This window comes from Cyphomyrmex costatus, unplaced genomic scaffold, assembly GCF_001594065.2.
Source record: "Cyphomyrmex costatus isolate MS0001 unplaced genomic scaffold, Ccosl1.0 scaffold1060, whole genome shotgun sequence".
Lineage (NCBI taxonomy): Eukaryota > Metazoa > Arthropoda > Insecta > Hymenoptera > Formicidae > Cyphomyrmex > Cyphomyrmex costatus.
Window position 1 is genome coordinate 219,706 of NW_017275020.1, and position 5,765 is coordinate 225,470.

The following is a 5,765-nucleotide window of genomic DNA, read 5'->3' on the forward strand; positions in this document are numbered from 1 at the left end:
TATATATATGTATATATGTAAATAATATATGATTAATAATTTAAACGAAATTAAAGGTAATAAAGGTATTTAAAAGTTAAAAATTTAAGGTAATTAAGGGTCTTTAAAGATAATTTTTTAACGTATTGCTAGATATATATTATTTATTACCAACTTTTTCTAAGAATAATAAATGATGAGTAGTTGCTTGTCCGATCATTATACTTATTGGCAGGCGGATTATCGACATATCGCACTCGTGGATCTATTAATTATCGACATGAGTTTTTGTATTCAGTCTATCTTCTCGCCGCTAGGCGGGTTTACTTTTGTATTCGCGGATCTCTGTGCCTTATATTATTATTATATTATTTTTTTAGAGCACGAGGCATTTTTCGTGTCTGTTGGTTTCATTTGTTTAATAAATCTTTCTCGCATTAACGGAGCGTTACTCATTTTTTACTAACAAATGGTTATGGGCCCAGGACGTTCAGAAGTGTAAAAATACAGGTGAGAAAGGCTCTCGAAATTCTAGAAGCAGCATCGAGAAAGCTGAGTTATACTGACAATAGAAATGAGAGCTTAGTCGAGAAGCTGTCCGACAGAAATTATCGGACATGGAAAACCGAAATAAAGTGGCTCCTAAAAGGTAAGGGACTACTTGATTATGCACTCGGTAACATTGAGCTGAGCGATACAGCCACTACAGTCGACAGAAAGTTGCATCAAACTAACGACGACAAGGCGTTGGCAACTATAGGCTTGAGTTTAGAAATAGATCAACAGGTACACATAGAAGATTGTAAAAGCGCGTACGAAGCATGGCGAACGCTTGAACAGATTCACGAGCCCAAATCAAGAGTAAGAATTATGCAATTAAAGAAGGCATTCTATCACCTACAAATGAAAGGCGATGAGCACATGTCCGCGTACGTTGCAAGAGCGAAAGTTGCCGCCGCTAACCTCAGAGATGCAGGTGCCGAAGTAAAGGATGAAGACCTTGCATATGCGATACTAGCCGGACTTCCAGACAGCTATGAAAACTTAAATATGGCTCTAGCGAGTTTACCGGACGACAAATTTACATCGGCGGAAGTGAAAAGAGTTCTATTAGCGGAATACAATAGACGTCAGTCCAGGCTCGACATCAAATCAGATTCATCAAAAGAGGCATTGGCGACGAATAAAAGGATCGATGATAAAAAGACAAAAGCGGCAGGTAACGAAAAGTATAAGTCGTTTACTTGTTTCAATTGCAGGAAAGTTGGCCACATTTCGAGAGATTGTCGGTTAAAGGATGGATCTCACAAGAAACCAGGTGCTAAACAGAAGAAGGAATACGATGCGCTCCTCATGTCCCTGTATAACGTCGACGTCGAAGATACATGGATTTTGGATAGTGGAAGCACGCATCACGTGTGTAAGCGACGAGAATGGTTCACAAATTTTCGAGAAATAGATTCCGAGGTAATTAATACTGCGGCAGATCCGAACAAACACAACGGAGCGACTCTACGAGCAAAAGGTATGGGCGATATATTTCTAAAAACGACCGTTGCAAATGTAGAGAGAAACTTAGTCCTGCGAGATGTTTATTATGTTCCTAACGTCAGAAAGAATTTGATGTCGGTCTCACAGATGGAAAAAAAAGGAAAAGAATTGTTGATACGAGACGGTAAAGTAAAAATTAGAAATGCCGTTACCAAACGAGTTGTGTGCGAAGCGTATAGGCGAAATGATTTGTATGTACTAGGTGTCGAATTGGACCACGATGTACCACAAGAGCTTAAGAAGGAATCTAACGTCTTAGAGATTGATTTGTGGCACCATAGATTCTACCACGTCAGTAATAGCACAATCAAGAAAATGGCGGATGCAGACCGTGTCATCGGATTGGATGACGCGAAAATGGATAAGCACACATGCAAAGCATGCTGTATAGGTAAAGCGACTAAGACCGCGTGCTCCTCTCTGAAGTCAAGACAGTCAAAAGAAACGTGCGAGTTAATCCATTCGAATTTGTGTGGCCCTATGCCCGTGAAATCAATAGGCGGTAATAAATATTTTCTTACATTCACAGATGATTTTTCGCGAAACGTTACAGTCATGTGTATAAGTTCTAAAGAAGAAGTCAAAAACTGTGTAAAAGCTTATATCACTAGAATAGAACGCGAAAAGGATAAGAAAGTAAAGAGATTCCGAACAGATAATGGGTTAGAATTTTGTAACAAAGAATTATCAGAATACTTCAAGTCCGCAGGCATTAAACATGAAAGATCGAACGTTGAGACGCCACAGATGAACGGAGTGGCCGAGAGAATCAACAGAAGCCTACTGGATTTGACGAGATCAATGCTCAAATCGGCACGTTTACCTCAAAGATTCTGGGCCGAAGCAGTCACTACAGCAGCGTATATTAGGAACAGAGTGTGTCATTCGACAATTCGCGATCAAATTCCTTTTACAGTTTGAACCGAAAAAATTCCGAGCGTACGTCACTTAAAGGTTTATGGCTGCTTAGCCTATGCACGATTACCAGAACAAGGACGAAGAAAATTGGATGATAAAGCTGCAGAATGCATATTCGTCGGATACGCCACACAAACGAGAGGATACAGACTGCGGTGTCCGCAGAAAGGAGATGTTATCGTAACGAAACACGTAAAATTCGCAGAAGATAAAATAGGGCATGAGTGGATATATAAAGAAGTGCCACAGAGGTTCAGACATAATGAAGTTTGGTCGGATGACGCAGATGACTCGATGACTGAAGAAATGGAGCATATCCAAAAGACGATGAGTGATGCAGTGAAGAAATGCTCACCGAAATCGCCAAAGAGGACTGATGCAGAGATAGAGGATACTTCAGAAAGAGAGATAGTGGGGGATCAAAGTCCGACCGAAACTCCGAGAAAGGGCAGGCCCAAGAAGAATATCCGTAACCCGTATGGAAGAAAAGGGAAACCTAAAGAAATCATACGAATATGTGAAGAAGAAGAAGAAGAAGCATCAACAGAAGCAAGCGACGTGGAGGTGAACCTGATGGAAGTTAGGGAGCCGCAAGATATCGATGAAGCATTGGCATCGCCGCAATCTAAACAATGGAGATGCGCCATTAAAGAAGAAGTGGATAGCTTAATGCAAAGGAAAATTTGGAAGGTTACTCCATTGCCCGAAGGAAAGAAATGTATAGGGTGCAAGTGGGTCTTCAAGGTGAAAACAGACGCCGATGGCGAGATCACGAGATACAAAGCTAGATTAGTAGCACGTGGCTTCACGCAAGAAAAGGGAGCTGACTACAGCGAAACGTATTCGCCTGTGGCGAATTTCTCAGTAATTAGACTATTATTGGCTTTATCAATAGAGTATCAGTGGTACACCAGACACATTGATGTGAAAAACGCATACTTGTACGGAAATCTACAAGAAGAAATATATATGGAATTGCCGCCTTTCACGAACGCAGGAAAGGGAAACGTGGCAAGGCTATTGCGTCCCCTCTATGGACTGAAACAATCAGGGAGAAACTGGAATGAAGAACTGGACACCTTCCTAATAGAAATAGGTTTTAAAAGGCTCAAATCTTCAAGTTGTACATATCGTAAGGGACATTGGCTAATAGCAATAGTGTATGTAGACGATATCTTTCTGTTCTCACGAGAGTCGGATTTGATCACAGAAATGGTTAAGACTATAGCGAGAAAATATGAAGTCAAGGATTTAGGAGAGATACACTTCGCGTTGGGAGTGAAACTTGACCAGAAGCAACCTGGTACAGTACATTTAACGCAAAAGAACTACATCGAGACTTTGCTTGAGAAATATGGTATGCAAGAGAGTAGACCGGTGACAACGCCGTTAGATCCAGGAATAAAAATGAGCAAGGGAGATTGTCCCGAAACACCTGATGAGAAGGAGAAAATGTCACACGTACCATATCGAGAGTTAGTTGGGTCGTTGATGTACTTAGCGCAGAACACAAGGCCGGACATTGCTTTCGCTATTTCAAAATTATCGCAATATAATTCCAACCCTGGAAGACTCCATTGGAATCAAACAAAACACGTTCTGCGATACTTGAGCAAGACAAAGAACTTTGGTTTAACATACAGAGCTGGGAACGAGCAACGAATTCAAGTCTACTGCGACGCCGACTGGGCGGGAGATCAAGATGACCGACATTCATACACTGGAGTCGTGGTTATGCTGGGAGGAAATCTCATCAACTGGCGATCGACGAAGCAGGCTGGCATATCAACTTCCACGATGGAAGCGGAATATGTGCCTTTATCAACCGGAATCAAGGAAATCATGTGGTTGGACATGTTTTTATCAGAACTTGAACTATCTGTTTTCTTTACAGGTTATCAAATATTTTGTGATAATCGAGCAGCCATAGACTTTTCCAAGAATAGGGTGGAGAAAAACAGAACAAAACACATCGACATCTCCTACCACATCGTGAGGGAAAAGGTGGAGGACGGGCTGCTGGAACTATCATACGTGTCATCCAACGAAAATCCTGCAGATATGCTCACCAAGGGACTGAAACGGATTGCGCATAATCGTTGCCTGAATATCATGGGATTGGACATCGCAAAGTGGGGGATTGATGAGTAGTTGCTTGTCCGATCATTATACTTATTGGCAGGCGGATTATCGACATATCGCACTCGTGGATCTATTAATTATCGACATGAGTTTTTGTATTCAGTCTATCTTCTCGCCGCTAGGCGGGCTTACTTTTGTATTCGCGGATCTCTGTGCCTTATATTATTATTATATTATTTTCTTAGAGCACGAGGCATTTTTCGTGTCTGTTGGTTTCATTTGTTTAATAAATCTTTCTCGCATTAACGGAGCGTTACTCATTTTTTACTAACAATAAATAAATGTTTTTAGCACCTCTAGGCCATTGCTTTTTTGAAACTTGCGTGTCATCAATCTCAATCCAAATATTAAATGAACTTTCTCTACACATACTTACAAAATGACCGTTTTCTATACATGAACCATGATGAAATATAGCATTATTAATTTTATACGTCTGTTGAGCTATTAGTATTTTACTTGTCGGAAGAGCACATAAATTAATTTTATGTGGTATCTTCACTAATGTTCTATTTTGTGATGTAAATGAAATTAAATGAATAACAATTATCTGTTTTGTCAATGTTACTTTATTTTTAAGTAATATATCATTTCCTCCACAAGATTCACATATTTTATCATTTAATTTAAACCAATGTGAAAATGAAGTATTTAGTAAATCATTAAGGTCTAAACTTTTGTTGTTCAAATTGTTAATAGAAATTGAAAGAATAAAATGATTATTAGTAGTAACTTTGGTATCACCACATGATATGCATCGATAAGTAGAAAGAATTTGACATTCTACCAAATTTTTTATCAAATCATATTTAATACAAAGAGCTACAAGAAAATCAAATGTATCTCGTTTAATACCAGTTGAAAAATACTCCCCTAAACATTCTCGTACTGCGTAGGTACTCAAATTATGTATTCCGTTTTCATATCGATGCACTAATATACTTAAAACATCTAGGTTAACAGAATTAAATAATTGTTTAATAATATTTAAATTAAATAAACATTGTAATGTAGCATTGGCATAACATGAAACTTTGTCAGTATTTTGGAAACCATGTATAACCCAACAAGTAATACTTCGTTGAACTGTATGATCTGACTGTTGTACAGAAGTTATTATTTTCGATAATGTCCATGGCACATCTTTAATTTTACGATAACGCTCTTTTGAAATA